General features: G+C 36.6%; 1 long non-coding RNA gene across 18 annotated transcripts in view; it reads left to right on the plus strand.

The window, feature by feature from the left end:
* LOC107314795 (uncharacterized) overlaps positions 1-25,215 on the plus strand; it is a 93,705-nt gene that overhangs the window by 54,504 nt on the left and 13,986 nt on the right. For 6 of the 18 annotated variants that reach the window (XR_014946556.1, XR_014946559.1, XR_014946561.1 and 3 more), the window contains one exon: positions 52-291. This is a non-coding gene — a long non-coding RNA (uncharacterized LOC107314795). Of the gene's footprint in view, positions 1-48; positions 292-9,691; positions 10,224-14,735; positions 14,858-15,691; positions 19,853-25,215 lie in introns of those variants that run through there. The other 12 variants (XR_014946553.1, XR_014946550.1, XR_014946552.1 and 9 more) reach the window with 6 other exon arrangements.

A 25,215-nucleotide genomic window follows, 5' to 3' on the forward strand; every position in this document is an offset into this window, starting at 1 on the left:
CCAGTTTTCCTTTGAGAAACTACTTATGACTAAATGTCTTCCCCCAAGCAGGGAAAAGAGCTCCTCCTTGGAGCCGAGCTATTTCTCCAGGATGAAGGGCTGGAGGAAAGAAGTTCAGCAGATCAGGCCAATTCTGATTCAAGACTAACTCCTACACTGGAATGAGCAGAGATGAGTCCTACAAGCCTTTCATCTGCACCATTCACCCTGTGTGAGGACACTGTGACATCACTCTGCCCAACAAAGCCAGGAAGAGATGAAGACAGCAAATCCTGATTAAATATATATATATATATGAGAACAGAATGGAAGCAGAGCAGGACAGACAAATATGGGGAATTTCTTATAGAACAGAGACAAGGCAGGTGTGGAGTTGCAGACAGGATGGAAGAAATCTCAGTAAATACATGTGGTCTTCAGCTATGCTACTCTCCCTCACTTAAGATAAGACATGGGGTGGCCACCATTTCCACCTACTTATCTTTGATTCTGTTCGTGCTTGGCACATTTTCTCTTTCCATTTTCTTTTCCCTCTGCACACAAAGGAATCTGAAGTACAAGAAACAGAAGTAACTGTTTTTCTTCACTGCTTCCCTGATAGTCCATCTGGTGAGGGGAAAAGGAGAAACAGGAGATCATCAGACACATAAAGCTGTGTCAGCAATTGCACTTCTGCTTTTTGTCTTCACAAAAAAGTCTGGAGTCCTTACTGTGCACAAAGACAGAAGACATGAATTACACCCTCTGCCCCACAGGCTGACAGTCTCTGAAGTGGGCACCAAATGAACTACCTCTACCTGTTTTCAAACTGTTTATAAAGTGCCACACAAAACACCCATAGAAGTATCTAAAACTGGTTTTAATCCATGCTTTCCCCTTTTCCTTTTGGCTCTGGCAGCTATGTGCCAACTTCTGCACTGATGCCTGGCACAACATTGAGCTTTTGTTGTTACTATGATGATACAGCACAATTCTCCTTCCCTGACTTAAATTCAAGCAAACTGCTTTGAGGAACATGAGAAGTACTGAACTTTCTCTTCAGAAAAAGATATAAGGAGTGTAAGCTTGCACTAGGCCTTGATTGGATTTTCCCAAATAGGATAATATCACTAAAATAGAAAAGCCTTCAGAAACAGTTAAATTCACATGACGAACCTCTATCACTGGACACGCTGCATTTACTGCTCTTACAAACTCTCTCCCCCTTTTTTTAAACCTGGATTCACCAAGAAGAGTTCACTGTTTTGCCACATACATGCCATATGCTCTGTGTTACATTCAAAATATTAGTTCACTGTTTCTCGCTATCAACCAACACCTGCAAAATGCTGACTTCAAACAGAACAAAAATGCTACCTTGTAGCAGCAATCTTTCATGTAAAGACATTGTATTCCTTTTATGGGTCACAGTATCACCTTCTAAAAATCTGTGAGGACTGGTCTACTTTGTGTGATTACATTTAACCAATACAATTGTTTGAAAGGAACATCCATCTCTCTCAGAAGTGTAACTGGAACATGACCCTGCTGTGTATTCACTACATTGCCTTTTTGGTCATTGTACATTTACCATTTGGTCTTCAATAGATCGCTGTGGACACACAAGGTGTTTTTCTTTCCATTTTCAAAGAAAGGAATCTGACACCAATGTACAATTGATACTAATAAAGGCTGAATAATCATGTAATCAAATCCATATTTTGGAATGTTCTTAAAACTATGACAAAGGTTCAGTCAAAGCTATCAAGAATCACACTGTGTGTGTTGTAGAGGAGGGGATCTTCCTTGGGACACATAAGACAGCATCCAAAGGATGTATCTATATATCCCAAAATTATTATGGGGCTTGTAAATATACACACCACACCAGAAGATCATTATCTGCTCACCCCCCTCTTTCTTTCCAGTAGTGACAAGATGCAGCTATTTGGTTTCAGGACATTTGTAGTGTTATATGTTCCTAGGCCAAGGATGAATTGCTAGTTGAGCTCTGTCATGACAGGGTTCTGGTTTGAGGTTTTTTGCTTGCTTTTTTGTTTTAGTTTTCTTTCAACAGCTATGTTACTCTTAACAGCAACTGTATACACATCCTCGATTATCACATCTCAATTTAAAATAGAGACACTTCCTTCATTTCCATTGCATTCACAAAACAGTCCCCTTCTTGTAACAGATGTGAAGGTGAAGCCTGGGCACATGCACTACTAGTACCTGTGGTAAATACATGAGCAGTTTCTTTGCCCAGAAACACAACTAGGTTTAGACAGAGCTTCTGATAGTTCCCTGAATAAAATACCAAACATTCTCCCACCTCAGCATTCCCCATGCTGTCTTCTGAGAATCAATACAAGCCAGCTTCACACTTTCCAAGCAATCATAAAGCCTTTCAAAACCATGACACAGCTTTCTTAGTGTAGCATGCTGCTAGTACCCAACACCAATCTCATTTTCTACCATGGCTAACTTAGCTCAGAGAGAATGGTTTCCAGCCTAAAAGAAGATTTAAGCACCTATGGATCATAACTGTAGAAAGACAGAGAAAGAGGCTGTAGCTCTATAGACCAGAGAGTTCTGCCCTGACCTAAATGTAATTTCACCTCCTCTAGATGAAAGAGAAATACTCTGCAATTATACAGACAGAGTAGTATATGGCTTCAAGTCTTGTCTTATTACCATTACTAGCTATTATGGCATGAACTGGCTAAATTCCATCATTCCATCTAATTCTACTAAAATACCTCTTATTTTTCATTTGAACAGTTACTTTTTCTTCATTTCCAACCTGTATCAAGTAAATGCTGTGAAAAATAGAACAAATCAAAGCCCTTCCATAAGGATTGGGAGTTTCGTTAAGAAAATGTTTAAACAACCTGTGAGGTGAATGTTAGCATAGAACTAGAAGACAGAAATATATTTAACCGACTTCTGTTTTGTATTTAGAGAAAAGAAAATTTCATTCCCTTTATTTCATTTTCAGTGCAGCATTGTAATAATAATCATCCCTTGTTGCTTTTGTTCCTGGAACTGAAGCATCACAGAAGCCCAGCAGGACAAACTGTTCTTCTGAAAAATTATTCTTTTCTCTCATTTCTGACAATCTAAGATGGACAGATTAAGTGAAGATCCTCTGATCTTCTTCTTCCCTGTCTCCATGCATACACTTTGCACTCGCTAGCTTGCTGACCAGTCTTCAAATATATTACTTGAATGGCTCCATTCCATTAGAGAACTGACATCTCTCGCTTCAGAGTGCTATTAATATCAGTCCTTGAGAGCATTTAACCAATGACAATCTAACATTAGCTCACAATGGGATTTAAAGACATTACAGTTCATTAATTTATTGTTTAATGTTGACTTCTTCCAGTCTATTGTCCTTTCTCATGACAAAGAGCACAACAACGAGCTATGAAGTCCACAGAATCCTGCACAAAATGCTTGCGTGCTTCATTTATTTTATACCAGCATGATCTATGTACAAAAATTACATCAATTTTGCAAGTCAGGTGCCAAAGAATAACTGCTGCACTTCTGGCAGATACTATTTTTGCTTCATTTTTCCTCATCATACCATTTTTCTTTCTGCACTGGTGGCTTAGATGTTATATTTTCCCCTCCCTTAAGTTATCAGTATGAGAAATATAATGGATTTTAGTCAAACTCAATTGAATAAATGTAATATTATTTAAACAATTCACAAGAGGACCTTCCTGAGAAAGAGGACAGGTTAATAGTTACAGCTGATTTAAGAAATGCAGATAGGATGACGTTCAATTCTGTCGTAGCTCTGGCTTTTTGCAAAATTAGATCAATGTAATTGGGTTTTCACTGCACAAAGAAAATAGAAGGAACAACAACAACGAACACATCAAAATGTCTTGTTTGGAAATTGGAATAAAATATTTCATATCTTCACTTTCAGTTCTGAACTTTCCAGTGTGTCTCCTAGCAAGCAGCAAAGCTGCTGTGCTGATGAAGTCCAGGGAGCCTTGGCATGCAACATGCCTTACAGCTCACCTCAGCAACAAGAAAGTCAACAGTATCCTGATCTGTGCCAACACCAGCACATACGGAAAATCACAAAGGAAGTGATTATATGTCTCTGTTATACAAGTTAGACCACATCTACGGTGCTGATTCCAGTTTTAGTTCCTGGTGAAAGATAAAAATGCTTAGTAAAGGGCTATGGCAATTGCAGCATTTATCCTATGAGGAGAGGGTTATGGAGCTGGGCTTGTTCAGCCAGAGAAGAGATGGCTTCAGATGACTGCAGCAGCTTGGCTGCACCTACGGGAGGTTATGGGAAGGACAACCACAACAAATTCTCAGTGCTGTGTGGTGCAATGGGCTGGAGAAAGAGGTTAAGACTCAATATAATGAAAACCTTTTTTCCAAGAGGGCAGCCAAGCTGCAGAACTGGCCGCCAATAAAGTCTGTGCTTTCTCCATCTTTGGAGGTTTGAGACAGCTTAACATCCTAGCCCAATCCAATAGCTGACCCTGCTCTGAGGTGGGGGTTGGACTAGAGATGTTTTCTGCTGCCTTGCAATCTGAATTGTCTCTGATATTACAGACGTAACTAAGTTCTCTTGCCAAATTCTATTACATACACTGCACAGATGAAACTCTCGGGAAGCAGGGCCTGGCACTGAGTTTCTCTTAAGATCAATAAATATTAGTTTTCCAAGGTCAGAAAAAGTATGGATCTATCCTTATCTACAGAGTATCCTTGTTTCTCTTAATATTTTCAGTACGGTTTGCGGATATTCATTGTATTTAAGCCTTAGAGACCCAAACTATCTACTTATCCCAATTTTGCTGTGTTTGAATTCTGGGGTTAATATTTTTCATATTATGAAAGGAAATGAGGAATGACAGATTTTATTGTATGTCCTGAATTTAACTCCAAGTCATCAGTGACAGCCATAGGCTCACTTACAAAACACAACCACTGCATTAAATGCTTCCTTAAGAATAGCCAAGAGTTTTAAACTTGTTATTAAAGCACAAAATAGCAACAACTACAAAGTTACTTATAAACACACTTCTAATATATTTTGTATTTAAGTAGGCCACTAAGTTTTTATGATGTGAATCAGTCTTTCAAAAATTAAGATAACATTCTGACTGGAGGAATGAGTTTACTCAGCAAGATTTAGATGTGAAGAAAACACACCAGTTGCTACACATTAGTATAGCTCTCTACATTCATAAAGTGCCAATTATGCTTAAAACTTACTTCAGTTGCTTGCTCCTCAGGAGATCAGTAAAATGCACAGCTAAATGGAAATGCTCTTTCTTAATAAAGGGAAGCAGAATATGTTTGTGGACAATTTGGAACAATCTCTTAGGACTACCTGTACTTTAGTAAGAACGGACTCTAATACACGTTTCATTGCCTTTGTTTCTGTTGTTCACACTATTTATTTTCGCCCGTTCTGATTAAAATACATGTGTAATGAATTATTTATAGCGTTACACATTTACCCCTCCAGAAAATGCAAATCATAACTGTATCTAATATCAATGATAAAATGAGTAATCAGATAAACTAAAAAGAGATGTATAGGAGATGCTTATAGAGATTCACGTAAATTATCATACATCCATCCTTTTATAATCATCTTGTACTGCTCATTGCTGACCACTCCTTTAAAGTCTATTAACATGGGAAAGCTGGGGCTGTAAAAGGGAGTTTCTTATAAATTTTTTAAGAAAGATCTGCCTGTGCAGAGAAGCCTGAGAAGAGACAAGTAAAGTACTAAAAGGCTATCTTCCCTTCCCCATAAAATTGCTACATATATTTTTTCTATTTTAGTTTCTCTGCTTTTTTCTAGGATTGGTTTTAATGAGAAAGATGTGATCACAAAAAAACAAGAACAAAAACCTGTATGTTCTGTGTTTGCTAGACAATAAGATGCCCAATGCAGATAGAAATATATACCCCAGTCACACAGTGGTCAATAACAACACAAATTGTCACACAGAACCTCAGTATTTACCACATTAGACATTGGAATTATAAATGGTTCTGAAGCTCTGAAGCAGCTTGGGGTCAGACTTCCTTGTTCGTCTTCATTTTTATTAATTTTCTTCTTTTTTTTTTTTTTTTTTTTTTTTACTTCAAAAACCTTCAACCAAGAAGAAACAAACAATCTTTAGTATTTTAGCATTTAGATCCATCTTTTGAAATCTTCTTGCATTTGCATTTTTCAGTACCTCCTATTCCCTATTTATGAAGCACTTATTGAAGACAAATATATTAAGTCTCATATTTCCTCAGTGAATTAGATAGAAGGAAAGTCTAGAAGGAAAACTAATGAAAACTCCTAGGCTTGTTAATGCTTTTTTTTTTTCCTCCAACTTAGCAGAGCAAGGAACAGCACTCTCTGATTCCCCATCCTGTGCTTTTCCTTCTGAGTCATCCTGACTAAAAGTCATTTCTCTTTGTTTCTGTACAATCTGGAAAATGTTCAATGTTGAAACTATTTTCAGAAAGAAGGAGAAAGAATTAAATGGACACTGGGATTTTCAAATCTAAATCACCAGGATCTAGCCATCTGCCTCCATTCTCTCATCTGCTGTAAGAGTAAGCAACAAGGTCTATGACCCTTCTGTGGGTTTCCCACAAAGAAATTATGATATTGCCCCTGCCCTCAAGTGCAGTGAATTACAGAACACATATTCCTTAATTCCTGCTACTTTTCTTGAATTAATGACTAAAGGAAAAAAAATGAGTCAATTATTTATGGCATCATTATAGTGACACAGGTAAACTACAACAACAACAAACTACATTAAAACAATTAAAACTATTAAACTACAAAAACAAACAAACAAACAAAAACAAAACAAACAAACAAAAAACAAAAACACCAAACAACAGAGAAGAAAGTAAAGAAAGTAAACACTGAATAAACAGATTATGAAGAGGACAGAGGAATTCAAGCCTCTTTTCATCTGGGATTCTTATACAAACAGCACTGACTTAAGTGATCTTAGATCAGCTTTTTGTTAACAGATCTATAGGCAAGATGCAACAAGATTAAAGGTAGTGATTTCCAACATTAAGTTCATGTTAATAGTGACTTCCTATCCACATGGTAGCCTATGATTTCTTACTCCCCTCTAGGATGGACCGTTGGGCTTGCAATGTCCAATGCCACTTCAAGGACTATTATTTTTAAAGCCATTTTCACAAAAGGAAATGTTAACAGTCTGCCATTGAAAAGGCATCTGCAGCAAAACTTACAACTGCATGGTCAGATACAGATGAAAATCTTCAAACAGTTGCCTTAGGAAGTACACAAAAGAATGCTTGTGTTACAAGCAGTGCTTACTAGGTTTTATGGCACATACACATATCTGGGGAAGAAAAAAAAAAGATATTATCACAAGATCAATTTATTATCATTAAAATTCTTCCTTAAAGTTAACTGCATGTACTGCTAAAAAGATACTACATTCATCTAAGAAATAAAGCAATATCTGCTTTGTAGAAAAAGTCACACAAAGCAGGCAAAGGAGATAAAGAAGCAGAAAATTAAAAAACTGAAAAGAAAAAGAAAAAAAGACAGGGAAAGGAAAGGGACTGGCTGAAAAGGCAATAAAAAGAACAAAAAATAAGTTGTTGCTTGAAAAAAAAACCAACAACAAAAAAGCAAATCAAAACACAACAAGAGGCAACTTTTGGAGTGAATCTTATCCATGGATTTTTTTCTCTTAAAGGATGCTGCCATGGAAGCAGCTCAGTGAGACATCTCAGTGAACAGCTGGGAGCTGCTCTGATTTTCAAGAGTAAGAGTAATAGAAGGAAGGCAGGGAGAACCATTCAAACACTGCACGTCAAGAGCAAAGTCGAAACTTTATCTATCTTTGGAGATCCAAATAGAACGTATCAAAAGTTTCTACCACAAAGTACCAATCAGAAGAGTTCCCCAAATATTTTTCACTTAAAATTAAGCTACAGCATTTGCCATTCTTGTTTCCTCTCTTGAGTTAGTATAACAGTTATGCATTCCCATGTTGAATGTGGTTAACTGAATTATTTTTCTATTACCAATGAGAATATCAATTCCATAACCACATAGGAAAAACAAATCTACTTTCAAAAGCCAACCACTCATTTATACATATAAAAATTAAATTCAAATGTGAAAGCATCAAAATAAAGAAATTATTCAACTAATATTTCTGCAGCACTGAGCAATTGTTTGCTTTTTTGTTGTGCTGTAATCTCTTTTGAATGTCAAACTTTCCCTACTGATAGTTCATTTTTAAGTCGTGACTTCTGTATAAATTGCAAGAATGAAAACCTCATCATTTATTTGGTAACAAAATGAGATGACTGGACCATAAGGCTGCATAAGATTTTCTAGACTATTATCTCACATAGTATCTCATTCAAATGCAAGTATTATTTGTTTCTCTTTCCTACATTTCCTTAAACATAAAACAAGGCTTCATTTATCTCCTTCAATAGATTTAACTGGGATCTTTCAACAAATATTACTGAGGAACTTCAACACAAAGTAACACTCCAATAAACAGTGGCAAAAATATAGAAAATCCTGATGCATCTTGAAAACATTCATCCTGAAATATTTAGAAATCAGTCTGTATGTGCTGATGAGGGGGTCTATGTACTACTTAGCACTTCAGGACAACATTTCAGGAAAAGTATAATTCTTATCTAAAAATCTCATCAAATGAAGTAAAACTTCAAAGGAATTTTATTCACCAGCATGTGTGCAGTTGAAAAACACTTTGACTTCAGTGAATAAAAGTGCAGTAACTTCTTTCAGCCACTGGTGGTTTCATGACTAAAGCAATCAAATTTCATGTTACTGCTAAAAGGAACAGTGTCTCCTTCACTTTCTGTCATGTGCTCCCTTTTCAACCACTTGCCAGCACTGATGATCTGAGCCCCTGTAAAATTCTTCAGATATTTTCTGAAGAGGAAATCTGAACTCTTTATTTTTTTTTTTCCCTAACCAGCTTAACTCCTGAAATAGCTCATTGTGGGATAACGAGACACAATAAAGAGGCTGAATGTCCCTCAAGAGGCTCATAGGAACTCATGTACTTTTACCTCAAATTCATATCTCTCTCAGTTTCTTAAAGTGTGAGAAACTTACTGAGTCCATGAGTAAGCTGAATGTAGCAGCTGAAAAAATATTGTCCTTGTTTCGGCAGATCTCAGCAGACTGCAGACTTGCTAAATAATGTTTCTGTTAAGGCTATGTTTCACATTAAAGTAAATATCTATTGTACACATAAAGACTTCAATGAATTGATACAAAATACATTGAAATGTTTAAGTATAATTTAAACAGTAAATTCCAACTTACAAAATTGGATTTAAAGTTAGAGACATGTAAATGGAAAATAAATGACTTGAAGTTCCATTGATTACTCCTAAGTGAAACCTTTCCCCCTCAGTTTTCATGTTTTTATTCCTCCTTTTAATTTCACATGATAGTCTCATTCCACAAAGGCATCTGATCTGTGGTGCTCCTTAGCTCCACAGGGTGGCCCATTCAAAGTCTCTATCTGCAAGGTGCACAGTGCCTGGGCTAAGTGTTGCAACAGTGTTGCAAAAGTCAGAGGATTGTGCCACCAACTGCCAAAGACAGAATTACTGTTTTCAGTTCCAACTGCCACTCACAGATCTGTGATCGTCCTTCCCTCAGGAAATACGTTACAGGGTGTGCAGTTGAAGAAATGGTCCGGTTTTCCCACTAAATGCCCTATGAGAACAGGAACAAATTGCATGCATGATATCTGCTCCTACCCAAAGGATGAGAGAGAAGCATCTGTGTCTGACATTCATGTTACCTCCCATCCCGTGAAGGAATCTTAGTTTTGACTGGAGTTTTAACATTGCGACTAAAGAAGAGCAGCATACCATCTGTGAATTTTAGTTCTGGTTGAAGAATCACAAACTGAACGATTAGCCATGTTTTTGGAAGTCACCGTGCTGCAAAAAAATAAACCTGAACAGAGTCAAATTGATGTGAAAATCTCACACCAACTTGTCATATAGGGGTCAATTTTACCCTTACAAAAAAGTTTCATTCTTTGACTAAAACTGCATCTGATTTTAGCCACACTTAAGAGTCATTTTATGTTTAGTTGGCTACTTAACAATGCAGAAGATTTTTCTCAGTTAAGGCACCTATTCATAAGGAGTCTGGTACGTAACGAAGACTGAATGAAATTCTCAATATAGAAGGCTTTAAATTTGACCTTTGATTAAAAGATATAAAAATGTCTTTTAAGAGCAGCTCAGAATTATTATCAAGTAACAACATCTGGAGAAAATAAGGTGCAGAGTTGGAAATGATTTTTTGCCATCATGCTTCAGATTGACTGGGAAAAGCAGAAACTGAACAACGGCATCCTAAAATTCAAGTCTTATATCAGGTATTATATTACACTGCTTCCCTGTTCTCTGTGTGGTCTGCACCTCCAACTAGAGTAAGGACTGATGTCACCTTGCTATGCTCTAACAGGCTACTGTGATTCAACTGAACAACACTGTGTATTTACTCTTATTTTGTTCTCAACATGAGGAAATCTGATTCACTGTAAGATATCTTCATCGCTGACTAAATTAAATCAAATTTGCTTTTTACATGCTAAAAGTGGACTCATAAACAATACTGCAAATCAAGCACAATAGTAACTTGCTAAACATGGTAATTCACTCACTAGGATAAACCTGCATTTTGACCAGGGAAATCACTGTAATGTCACTTTGTTCAAGACCTAAAATCTTGCTTTGGTAGAAGACTGATGTAAGTCAACTGCTGACATTTATATTAACTCATTGACTGATCACTTTTGATAACTTGTCTGCTGTCAAAATATAAAAATATACACGTATATAATGAGTACATAATATACATATTTAATATGCTCATCAACACATAAAGGGAAATGGAGGTCTCAGATTTTTTTATGCCCTTTCATCTCACAGCCTTACAAAAATAAGGAAATATTCCTGCAGGGCCTAAGTTTCAAGGTGGGGGAAACTGCACAAAGATCCAGATCTTCAGAAAATTTACAGAACAACAAGGCAAGAAAGCAGATTTTAGCTTCTTCCTTCCTGCCACCCAAGTCCACTTAACTTTCCCTTTTTATTGCTAATAATACAAAAGGATATTGAGAGAGTAACGTGTTATTTTCTAACTTGATCAGCTCTGAAATAAAAAATACCTATTATCCATGGTTTCAGGCTGTAGAAGAGCCTCCACAGACAAGCAGTAAAAATTCTGTTTCTTGAGCTCCAGACTGGACAAGGAACTACAACTCATACTATTGGGGCTCCAGAAGATAGACTGAACAGGATGCAGGCCACTGTTCTTTTCTTTATGACAGGATGAGTAGGATTGTTTCAATTATATGATGTGTTCCAGGAGCAAACACAGAACAGATGTCAAAAGAAAAGGCTTTTCTTTTTGTGCAGAAACAGCAGATGGGAAGTAATCACAAAGTTTACAAGGTAGGACGTTCATTTAATATCAGCTTATACTTCCTTGTCATGCTTATGCTTACATCATGTCACCTCATCTAGCGTTTTTCTTACCTGTAAAGAGTGCTGTAATGTGATAATTTTGTAAAGACAAATTGATCACTGAATAGTTTCCTGTCACTTAATTAATGGAGACCACACTGTCTGGATTCCAAACAGTTAAAGTTTCTATTTATTGGGAATCCTTTAACTCTCAGCAAGAAGGAATATTATCCGATACTCTAAAAGTAAAGTGTATGATAAGAAGAGCATGATTCATCTGAAAGCATTCTGAACAGATAGTTAGACTCTAGGTGACAGGCACACAATCAAAGAAGCAATAAGAACGTGCACTAAATTTTGTGACTAACAAGTACATAAGATTCTGGCCACTGCTGCATGGAAAACAGTGCTGAGAAGAACAAGTGGATAAAAAGAGAAAAAAAAATTCTTCCCATGATTTTGCAAATAAAATCTAAACTGAGTAGGAATAAAGCTGCAGTCACATACTCTCTTCAGTCTATGAGAACAGTAGAAAAACAAGCTAATAAATAACTTACCAGTTCCAAGACTATTGGTACTCCTTATTCATTCCTTTACAGCCTAGAATATATAATGCAGTAAGAGTTCAAAAACGTTCTACATTTAGTTGTAAGAAAAACCAGGCAGGATAGGATAACCTCCAGGCAGGGGGATAGCAAACAGGCACTGCTCACAGTGATCCTGCAGAAAGAGGTCTGTCAGGATCTTGGTAAATGACAAAAAAGACACCACCTGTGATAACCTGATGATTCTTCTGTTACTTGTGTCCTTGATTCAGTTTCATTAATTAAATAAGATGGCAGTTAGTCCTGCTGTCTTCTAGTCTGCCTAGCAGAGAATCATGAGCAAGTACTGTTTCCTTTAACTTGTCAGAGCACTTAGATTTCCAGCAGGTAAAAGTTATTGCTATCCTCACCTCCAAAGGTTTCCTTTATAAAAAGAAGAAATTTGGTAAAAGATCAAAAGCCAACATTTCTCTTGAATCACTGAACTCCTGTGTTCCTCATCATCCCTAGAACTCATTATTGCTGCAAGAGGAGTACATGTAACCACTGAACTTATCAAAATATAAGACAAGTATCAAGGAGTTGCTGCAAGGTTATGCTACAGTATGACTTTTCACACCTCAACAGTAATTCAGATATGGTTTATTCCTTTTTCACTGACAGATATGGTAGCTTACAATGTAAGAACATGTGCACAAATATACATAACTAGTGAAGTAACTAGTGTCCTGTAAGTTTGTACCTTAATTAACACCACACTAACCTTTTCATCTGCTATAGTCTAAGAAGGAAGCACTTGAAATATTACAAATACTTCCACTATTGAACTAACAGATCTAATGTCTACAGGCAAAAGCATCTTGAAAATTAAAGACAGACTCTCCACTGCTGCAATCCTGGCATAGCCCTTCATACTGGCAGAGTTTGTATAACACAGCTGCATTTTTCAGCCACTTTGTCTTCATTTTGCACATATGTAAATTACTGCAAAGGTGCAGAGCAATGGAGAAGCTGTCACTATATAAATATTAATTAGCAAAGAATTACACTGCCCCTTCATGGTGCTAAGCATTACCATTCCCATTTTCTTAATGGTGCTGCAGTCACTGAACAAGGTTAATTTACTAGTTCACAATGGTATGAGAAAACGACAGAGCCAGAAATAGAATGCGGGCATCTCACAGCTACTTGTTAGTACTGAGAGCCACATAGTTCCACTTCCATGCATTTGCATTTTTAGGTTTGCCTGTCTTACTGTGTCTGTTCTCCAAAACAGCTCAAATGACATAATATTGCTGTCTCTTTACCTGGGGAAAATATGTGAAGATTCCCTGCAGCAAAAAGCTGTCAGTGTCACAGCACAATCAGCCAGGGATGGTTCCCCTGAGACAAGAGGCATGACAGCCAACAAGCAAAATAGCAGCTCTGAGGGCTTTTTGTTGACAGAAGGTTAGTTTTAAAGTAACTGTTGTCACATTAATTGTAATATTTCCACTGACTCTCCAGCTTTAAAAGGCATTAGAACACAGCCTCCACAATCTAATGACTAAGATATGTATTATAAATAGCTGAGAAATCTCAAAAGATTCAAAGGGCTGATGGAGCACACAGAAACCTTGATATTTTGATGAATCTTGTATTTTTACAACTGATAATGCAAATCAAGCTCTCCTGTGCTCTGGCCAGAAATAGTGGTTTAGTTTTGTTCTGTGATGAACAATTAGTCTAGCTCTTTCCTGGAACAAGTATCACAACTGTCCAGCATTTCACTCAGCAAGCACTCCCCATTGTTATCCATTTACAGAGTATTTGGTCTTGTATTGAATTGAAGGCTACTGGTACTTCAGTGGAGACTGCACATCTCTCCGAGCTGATGAGAGTTAATTTGATTTAGACAAACCGCTTGTGAACTGCTCTACACCTTTATTAGCTAGTGCTTCTGCACAACCAAGATGCAACACTATAGAATGAAAAATGCATATGTCCTTGTGTTTTAAATCTGTGCAAAGAGAGTGCAAATGACCACGTAGAGAAAACACAAATACATTAGATCAGAAAGCAGCTTTAAGCATCTTACATACTAGAAGATACTACAGGAGTGTCTGTGACTAATATTTTGAGGGGACCACTGTCCTTCAGAAAAACACCAGAGCATTCACAGTGCTGTAATATACTGGAAGAACCTGTGTTGTCACCTTATCAAATGCAGCAAACTCTATTGCACAAATATTATTAGTTTCAGGGTTGCACAGCCTGACAGCTTTTCCTGGATTACTCATGGGCACAAAGCCTCTAGAATAATTATTAGGATAATTTTCTCTTCTTTTAGCAAAGATATTAAAAATAAATATTGGCTGCAGATCTACTTAATATGATAAAAGACAGTCCTTCCTTTTACTCAGAAGCAGAAACAAGCAGATGGTGACCTCAGTATTAATGTCTCATAGCAGGCAAAATTCCCCTTGGCACAGAGGGGTCTGTGACATAGCAAAGAGCACACAGCATTTCATAAACCCAGTACTGAGCACCACAACAGTGTTCCTTTCTCTGTGGTATGGGGAAATTCATCGGTCTAGGACAGCAATCTAGATGTTTGTGATTTCTACTCCATGATCCCGTATCTCAATCTCACTTCAGTTTGTGAATGTTGGTATGTCTCCTTTTTGCACACAGATAAAACACAATGAGAGCCTCAGCAGCAATAGTGATCTAAGGCTATGAACGATCTATTTTCTATTAGTATTTGGCTCAAAAGCAAACTGGACTCTAGATTACAGTCTAATACTACATTCAAGGTAAGAAGCATTGCAAACAATGAAAACTAAATGATACAGAAACAGTGCATATAACTACAACTCTGCAATTTTGCATCACTTCTCAGAAATGAACTTCCTTGACTGTAATTGCTGTTAATAGAAGCAGTCACTTTTCAACAGAATATATAATTTTAATGTTGAATGAATTGTGACAGGACCTCCTTAACTGCCTACTGACATGCTAAAGAAAGGACTAATAATTCTGTCCTCCCCCTTTCTCATTCTTCAGCTTTGCCTTACACTTAGTAAATATTCAAATATTATGAGTTTCTACTCCCGCCTTCCCTAAATGTCATAATATCAGTGATACTATTACATTGTAAAAATGGTTTTATGCTTCTGAAATGAACTTTGGGCACTGGTGCTGTACAGCTAGTGTGAATAAACTCAATGAGAGAACAGAAAGGAAAAAGAAATCTCATCAAAACTCATTTCACTCTCAGCCTGAGAGTGCAATTTCATAGATTGGACTCATTCATTATTTTAGACTCATTCTTTCATACCCACATAATATTCACAAGCACCAAGTATTCTGGCTATGATGGAAAAAAGACAGCAGTTGTCAAGTCCTCATAACATCATCCAGCTCCTTCTTTAACTGGAAAACACTGTTCAATGTTTGGATGTTCCTTTTATATCCTTGGCTTAAGGCTTGTCAACCTTAAGACCAACAATGATTGGGAAAAACTGTCTCTTCATTTTGTCCCATCTCTCTGAATTGACAAGCAACACTGATGGTTTACTCATTGTTTTTTCCTCATTCTGGAGATTTTATACTTTTAATTCTTTATCTTACTGCTGTGTTTTCTTTAGAAAATAAAAGTTCTGCAAACATATACTTGAAGGTGATGGAGAATATTTTTTGAAAGTTCCCGTGAAGGAAACATTGCAGAGGACAGCAAACTGGCTAACTACACATTGCTACAGCTCAGGGAGAGAGCATGGCTTGAAAGAAGTCAAGGCAGGAAGGATTCTTCCACTGCACTTACTGATTTTTTAGTAGTTAGAGACGGCAGCCAATCCAGTCCACAAGCACTACAGCCAACTTAACACTTGTAGCTCTGAGACCATCTGCCTGCAAAATAATAGAACTATCACTTGCTGAATGAGGCAAGAGCACCAGCAGATAAGATGTACTGCAGCATAACAAGCAACTATCCCATATTCCCTACAGCCCAATATAATGTTATGATCTAAAGAACTTCTGTGAGTTTCTTTAATGCAGATTTTTTCACTTGTGTGTCATTGTGCAAGTCTGTAAATGCTAAGACTGGATGTGAGAAAACCCAGAGATGAGCAAAAAGAACTGAGGAAAGCAGGGAAAAATCCAACACAGTCTTAAGTCACAATATAAATACTTCTCTAGTCCCACGGATGGCTGAGAAAATCTACCCTCAAGCCACTAGACTCCACTTCCTCTCACCACCTACACATCTTGGCAAATTCTGTGAAGTTGTGGAAGAACTCTGCTGCCCACAATCACTCAGACCCAACTGTATTCTTTAGATCTCTTCCTACTTGCACTATAAATAAAAAAATTGCATGTTTCAAACAAGCTAAGTCATCAAATGCTTTGAAGAGTTGTGCATGTAAGTAGAAGAGTGGCTAAGAGTAATACAGAGGCCAGAAAAGAAAAATCATGCATTTTCTATAAAGGCCACTGAAACAAGATGCAGTGCTGGTAGAGAGGGGAACACTAATATAGCAGAAACAACAGATCAAAAGTTTCACTTTCTAGACATTATTGTTTGTTCTACAGTCATGTCAAAACTATCAGTGAGCCACACACCAAAGTTCAGTTGAGGGTGTCCTCTATAGACAGGAACTGTAAAGACAGTAAATAAACAGAAATTATTGACTTGAAGGAAGCTGATATTGGTTAGAGCTTTGACTTGGATCTGCTTAGACCTTTATCTATAGCAAGATAACCTCAGACACAAAATGGAAGGGACAAGTTTATATACATATAAAGATACCCATGCTTAGAGTGAAAAAAAAAAAAAATTCAAAGCAATTGCATCAAACAGATAGAAAGTAAAACAATCTCATAAATAACTCTGCTCTCTGCCCATTGTGTCCCTGGAGACAGATCATTGCTTGTAGGCATAGCTTTGGATAACTCACTGGCTTTCTGAACCGTGCTGAACTTTGTTAGTCTCCTCTGATAACAAAAAAGTTCACTCTGTTACCTCAGATATCTGCTGTCTGCTCTGAGCAGTCTCTCAGTCCCTCTAGGCTGAAGCCTCCCATCGAGATTCTCCTAATGTCATACCTTACAGCCCTGGAAACTGCTCCCCAGACAAGGCTCCTTTCTCCCCGAAGATGAATCCATTCCCCTGTTGTCATTTCCAAGGGCTGCTTTTACATCTACTTCTCAAAGGGACACAGAGAGCAACTGAGAACACTCACCAAAAACAAATACCATCTGTCACATTTGAGAATTTTAATTTGTGTATGCATTGACCTGAGACAAGCTCTGTAGGCAAGAACTGAACCAGATGCAGTAATAAATTTGCTTCCTTCTAAGCCACTTTCTTCAGATCTCCTAGTAAATATAAGAATAGAACAGTTTCTGCAGACTTTATATTCTACAATAGTGTGGGTTATTTTTAAAGAAAACAAGTCACATAGGCACTAGTGCTCAGGCGTCCCCATCCATCTCATTACAAAAGCAAAGCGATACCACAGTTGCTCTAAAAACATCAGCATATTCAACACTGATCATATGATGGAAAATATGCTATGTTGATAACATAATAAGCATACATCTGGTGGTACATTGAGAGTGTCCCTGTGACATAGCTTGAGAATCAAGCAGTCATGCCACATAGCCGAATCTGCACCCCACACTTTAACTACAGTTGTATTCTGTCATGTAATTCCCATGATAGGGGACATCATGCTAGGGACAGGAGGAGGATCAGCAGCAAGGTTACTAAAGAACAGTATAGCAGGGAATAAATACTGCCAGCACAAGTTATTTTCCCTGTAGCCCACTGACTCCTGTCTTCTGAGGGGCTGCTGTGAAGTAAAATGGTGGGAGCAAGCCAGATTAATGTTCTGGCATGACACATCTGGCATGCACAGTAGAAGATTCTTGCCCTTCCCTATAGCTCGTTCAACCTCACTGTAATTCACTTTGAATTCCCCATACTGTATTCAATCTCACCTACTCTCCTCTAAGTTCTCAATTTAGTACAGGTATGAAGTAAGGGAAAAAGCCCAGTTGCACCAAATCTTGAAAAGGAAAAAGGTGCTCCAGATTCAGGGGTCAGATGCTTACAGCCCTAAGGGGAATACATCTTTCCCAAATACAGTGAAAGATGCAGTCATTTTGGAGGAGCTGGGGTAAGGAAGCCAGTTCTTTGAGATGTTTTAGGTGAGGATATACCTAAGTCGTCCTTAAGTTAGAAGTCTAAAGCTTAGGCACACTCTATTCCAGCCTGTGGACAGCAATGAAATTCTCGAATTTGAAAGCTTTCAAGATCAGATTGGTCAAAAGACCCTACCTAATGTTGCATGAGTTTGAACCTCTTTCCAGATAGAACATCCTCATTACTCTAGAGACCTTTATGATGATTCCACACCACAGAACCAAACCACAAAGAGATGACAACTGTTATTATCATATTATTGACAGATAAAATATCTTCAGCAGCCAATCCAGTCGAACATTCAATAGTGAGTAAAATCTTTTTCAACTACAGGCACCTAAGTTTCCTTCCAATAATAAATTAAAAAAAAAAAAAAAAAGAAAAGAAAAAAAAAAAGTAGCAGTAATAAAATAAAAAGGTGACTGACAAGAATCATGCAAGAAACTCCACAGAGAGGATTCACACAAAAATGAAATCCCAAAGGAAGAGCAAAGCCATACAAAAATGCCATGGAAGTAGCAAGCTCCAGTAAACAATCTGTAAGTCCTGAGGATGAGGAAGCTGCTGACAGTGCCAACTTCCTACACTAAGCATTCATGAATACGTCAACAGTGTAGTTGTTAACAAGCATTGCACCTTGAATTCAGAAGGAAGTATAGCCTATATCTCCTCTACAGAGATTGCTGTCTATGGACAATTCTTCACTCCAACTACAAACTTTTTTTACAGTAAAATTACTTGTGTAGTGGGACGAAGACAGCTCTTCTCAGATACAGAATATTCAAGAAGCTATCACAGTAACACCTGTAAGTCAGAGGAAATAATGGTCAGAGCTCTAATCAGAGGATTTAAAGGTAAATATTTCTCATTTGTCACTATTTTAAGCTGCCATAATAAATTTCACTGAAATCTGCAAGTTATTTAGTCTTATCCGTTATTGAAATAGAATATATTATGATACAATCAATCACAGCAGAGCAAATGTTGCACTGGTGTGCCTTTTCAAACAAGTATGTCTATACTATTTAAGAGCTGAGCAAAAACAGTGATGCATCAGTCTTGATCATATGATACTTGTCATTTTTTAATTATTTGTAATATTCCATTGTAATCTTTCTAACTCCAGCTAAACAGCCATGAAGATGAATCCCCAACACTCAGCTGCTTCCTCTTTGAGATACAAGTAATTACCGTATAAGGTGACAAATGTGACAGTTATGTTGACATTACAGCCAGAAGCAGTACAAATGTCCCTGCAGCTAAGACTGCTTTTCACTTGTTGCCCCTTATATTGCAGAGGAAGTCAAAGAAATTCTAAGATTCTGTACCTCTGGCAATGAAAAATTACTGACTCATCCAGCAATTTCTTACATCTCCAGCAAATTCTCAGTTCAGAAATCAGACAGGTGGCTTGGCTACCCAGCTCTCATTAATCTGCCCTCTGGCATGTGTCAGTGCTCTGAGAGAATTTTGTATTATGCTTTAATAAAGCCTTTCAAGATATATTGAAAGTGTAAGTGATATTTCACTGAAGGACGTTTGTATGGCAGTCCCTGGACAGAGGCTAATTATCTTTTCCTTGAGTATATTTTAAAGAGTAGCTAGCTTGAACAATACAATATTTTGATATCACTCAAATTCATGTTATTAGGTTTGTTTGATCTTTAGAGGACAGCAAACAACACACACAATTCCATTTAGAAATTTAAATGAACCAACACCTATAAGTTATTATGCCTGTGTTCATTCACATACAAATTCCAAAGCAATAAAGGAATAAGAAACTAAATGGGACAGAAAAAGAAGTTAGCTCTCTCAATTGAAATTCATAAATATATTTAGGATAATGTTATTTTTTCTTATTTCCACAACTGCTTCCTTATATTAAACAATTATATCAGTCTCTCAAAATGGTAAATGTCTGTAAAGAAAGAGGGAGATGAGGACAGGATTCTCCCCAGTATCTCCACGAGGATGCATATGGTATTTATAGCGCAGCTTAGGACTTCCCTAAGCCAAATGTAACATCTATTTTCATCTTCTTTCTATATCGTTATCTGAGTCCTGATAGAAGAAACTTAATGGCGCTGTTTAGAAATGTTCCACTTCCATGATTTTCCTTATTAGAACTGTTGCCCTCTGCAGAATTATTGGTGTGATTCTAATTAGCATTCAGTGCCTTCAATTAGAGAACCCATAGTTGCCTCAGTGAAAAAAAATAATCCTGAATCTCATCACTTAAAGGATTAATAAAGCCTCAGAATTAATTCTTGTTATGTCTTTTCATTCCCAATATAAATTGTATTTGCTATGGAGAAAGGAGAATTGTGAAATCACAAAAGCTGTACCAATTCAAATGTCTACGACACACACAAATGAAGTGCCAGATAAATAGCCTCAACAAATTCCGATGTTTCAGGGAGGACACGTATTTTACTTCAGCCAGTGTGTGGGCAGCCTGCCTAGTAGTAGAGAAAAGGGATGTCAGTTTTTATAGTATGAGAATCACCTGAAGAAAGGAATGACCATTTAGCACTTCTACCAAGAAGAAACAGAAGAAAAAAAAATTCTGAAGATCTATTTCATTTCCTACCTTGCAATTGTATTTTCTTCAATGGGTATAGTGCAGGACAAAAGTATTCTATGAGTTAACTGCAGATTAAAAATCAATAAATTGTGAATTCTACTTTGCTTTCTTTGAAGACTTGGAGGAACAACACATCTACATTTGAATCTTTGCTGCCTTTCTCTTAAATTTGTTCTGTCATTCCTCATAAACGAACAAAATTAGTGCTTACTCAACAGAAGCACATCAGGCTAGACCACAACTGTCAAAAAGTTTATCATGTAGAACCGTGTCACTTTAACTTTACCACAGCTAAATGAAGCAACACATGATCTACACATCCCAGCTGTCCTTAAAGACCTTAGTCAAATGTAGTCTAGAAATTCTGACAACTGATACTTCCGAATCTCCTCTCCGTATTCCTCATGATCAAATCTTTGAAGAAACTCATTCCTACAGTTCATCCCTTTTACCTGTGCTAGAGATTTACTGTGTTGATACATAAATACAATGATTTATTTTTTGTGTGCATTTTTTTTCTCTTAGTTTATGATCTGAAGACTGATTTAGGAGACCACTTTCTTTTCTGGCTTCGCTCCTCTATGCAGTAAAAAGTAGAAGTTTCAAAAGATCACCCCTTTCCAATATTTTATTTCCTGTTACTGTTAGCAAAGTACTGTATCCTACAAAATATTGTTAAGCTAATGCTACTGGTTGACAACATGAATAAGCAGGTCTTAGCCACCTGTTCAGCAGTGAGACATTCAACTGAGTAACATTCAATCAACGTTCAGCCAACATTTGTTTTGGAAATGAGGGGGTTTTAAAAAAAAGAAATCAACATAATCCAGACAGTGTTTACTCTCAGAGCTTTGCAAAGTTCACACAATTTGTTGTGTAGATGGACCTCCATCATCAACTGTTTTACTTTCAGATAATGCAATTCAGACTGCATTAGGTACAGGTTCCTTTCCATACACATCTCATATTACCAAGTCTGTCTCAGCTCCATCACTTTCATCATTTTAGCTTTCTCTCCTTGACACAGGGAATTCATCCTGTCTGAGCTTTCTTAAAAAATTATGGCCAAGTTTTATCTTTTGTTTTCAATCTGACAGCATGTCCTGAAAACCCCATAGAATAAGAACTATGAAAAAATTACACATTGTCTTACTGTTAGATAGGTTCTTCTTTAAAAACTCTCCTATTCATATATGTTGTTTGTTTGATATAAAATGTAACTTCAGGCATCTATGTGACTAAATCTTCTTCTCTCCCACAGAAAGCACTGAAAACAACTCAAAACACTCCTTTCAGTAAGACTCTGGTAACAGTAGACAGAAGATGTAATTGATCTCTGCCCCATCAATTAACGTCCTATCAGACAGGTATTCATTATGCAGCCCTGTGAACTATACAGAGGTTTGAGAATGACAACAGAATAAAAGGGTGCAAAGTTTTTGTGGTGCACTTTGGGTAGAAATCTTTCACTATTTCCCTTAAACAACACACTGCACATCTTGTCTGCTGGTACAGAAATTAGGCACATCTACTCTATTCATTTGTAATGACATCTGGAAAGATGTAAAGTGCTTAATCAGAAATTCTAACCTACAGTAGTGTTTCGGTTTGTTACATGAGAATAAAGAAAAGGAATAAACTGAAGTATTGAGGACTAAATATAAGATTGTCAGGTACAGATTAAAATCCTACTGAATCTAACCAGTATATTTTCACTTAACATTTCTAAGTCTCTTTGATATCCTCTTGTGAACAATGCAAAGAAACACGGAGTATTGTACTTTATATACTGTGCATATACATGTATATACATATTTGTTACTTATGTTTGCATTGTGCATGATGTTTTTAAGATATATCCTAGTTATTATGCCAAGAGGTATAATATTAAATCTATCCTATTAAAATGTTCTTTCTTCAAAATCTGTGGATTGTATTAGAGTTGGTGGGAGTTCTTCTATTTGTCATTTATTCCTTCTAGAGAAAGTGAGTCCAGGCATTCTTACTATATAGCTAGTTCCCTACTGTGATAATTACGCTAACTTAATGGGTTTGAGTAGTAGAAAAAGAAATTATCCTAAACTGGCTTAATTTAAAATACACAAGTCATCACAATATCAGCAGCAGTTTATAAAACCAGTGTCAGGGAAGTTACTAATAGTTGTTTATTTTTAAATAATCTCCCTTATTCAATTGTTATGCCCTGTAAGGACAGAACTCCCATCAAGCATTTTTGCATAGCATTTATTTACATAGATCTGTACCATTTTTAGGGCCATTATATCCCTCAAAATTCAGAATAGATACTGAAGACTGAATAAGATAATGTTGCGATGTATTTTCAGGTCAATGTCATAAATGATTTTTTATTCACATTTTGAGCTGCGTAACAGAAAATATATATATATGCACACATTCTTCAACCTTCACTGCATCTGCATCAAAATCAGAGCCAAATGTAAATTTGTCCAAATTAGCACAAACAGTGTCTCCTACCAAGCCTGTCTCTCTCTCTCTTTTCTCTGCTGAGATACCACCAGATATTTCATAGGAATTTTTCATTGTAAGCAGCAGATCTTACATGACTGTGTAAGCAAAAATTGGGGATCACTATTACTTATCTACTGCTTTACTTGCATTCTATATTCATAAACCCTAATACCAATCCCTGAAGTTGAATATTCTAGTGCTAGATAGCAACACTCACACACGTACCTTCTGAGAATTCCCCATCCTTAAAAATTGCAGTCTCAGTATTCTACACTTTGAAGGTTTGGATCATTAAAAAAAAAATAAAATGACTATGCTGCTACAGAAATGTCCAACAGGCCTCCCTAAGCCTGCATCTTCCCCTTCCTACATTTTCCCATTACTCTGTGAAAATATTCTACACAATTCTAATACTGACAAGAAGCAAATAAGTTATGCAAAATGATATCCTCACCAGATCAGGTCCCCGCATCTCTAGACTATTTTTCTTTCAGAAAGCAGTAAACCTTCCAGCTGAACTGTATTTTTCCTAAAATATTACAGTTATTTCCTTCAAATGTTCTCTTCCTTTAGCACTGGTATTTTAAACAGAATAATATTCCACTGAGTTTATTTTTCTTTCTTTGCTTTATTTTACATGTTGCATTAAAAGTAAAACCTTATGGAAAAAGTTCCTCATAAAACTTTAATCTTTTCCCTTATGTAAAAATCTCGGCTACTAAGCGATATGCAAATCTTAAATAAGAATAGCATGATCATGTAATTACCAACTGTATTGTAATACAGAGATTTAAAGAAATAGAATAAAATTCACATGGGCAACCACAAAGGTAGTATCTGAGAACATGACTCCAGAACCAAAATTATATTCGCTTGAAAGGTTTCCTTACTAGAGAGGAAGATAAGGAAAGATGTCCCATGATCAGCATGGAAGAACAAAAAGAAGAAATTAAATAGCTTTTTTTCTGCCTTTTTCTCTTCTGTTTTACCCTGTAAGAAGCATCAGGAAAAAAAGAAAGAAAGAAAGAAAGAAAAAGGTATTACAAATTTATAACATAATGGAAAATGTTAAACAATCCTAAGAGTGAATTCACTACCAGCCCTCCCAGTAACAATGATTCCACATTTCTCACTTTGTGTCTTTCATAACTAAATTAAATTTTCAATCTTCATTTTTAATTTTTGGCTATAGTGCACATGTGATCTAGATAGACAAATCATACAACCTATCTGTCTTTTATACAGTTTACTTGATTTCATGCTACCTTTCCAGGAACACTGGTAGAGCTTAGTTTTCATTGTCTGACTATATTTCAGTACTCTACCAGGTTGTATTATGCAAGTTTTCATCAGCGACAATTTCTTGTAGGTTGGTTGTCATCAAAAAGACCTTTAACAGTAAATCTACTACGTGATCTTTCCTGAAACAAGAGCAGTTTCCTAGATGCTGCTTTGCTTACCATAGCAGGAAAGAGCCATTAACACTGTTCTAAGCAACTGCCCTGATTATTCAGCAACTTTCGCAGTTTGATTTTGAAGACCTTCAAGATTACTAAGATATTTCTTTTGCTTTCAAAGGCAAGCTTCAATATATTGGTTAGAGAAGAAAACCTTTTTGCTTAAAAAAATAAAAAAATTTTAAAAAATCCACGTTTTAGCTTCACATTCAAAACACTGAATAGATTGCTTTCTATATTTTGTCTGCAGTTTTATTTATAAAAATTCACTACATACAAATAACCATCTCAAGTCCCTTTGAATAGCAGCACAACCATCTGTTGTATCAATTTTCCTTCTCAATCTTGTATTACCTGAGAACTTGCAGTAGGTCCACTCTCATTTTATAACCTAAGCCATCAATGAAAATACTAGATAGTATCGATCCT

Source organism: Coturnix japonica, chromosome 5, assembly GCF_054131305.1.
Source record: "Coturnix japonica strain WE chromosome 5, WE-NBRP24, whole genome shotgun sequence".
NCBI classification, from domain to species: domain Eukaryota; kingdom Metazoa; phylum Chordata; class Aves; order Galliformes; family Phasianidae; genus Coturnix; species Coturnix japonica.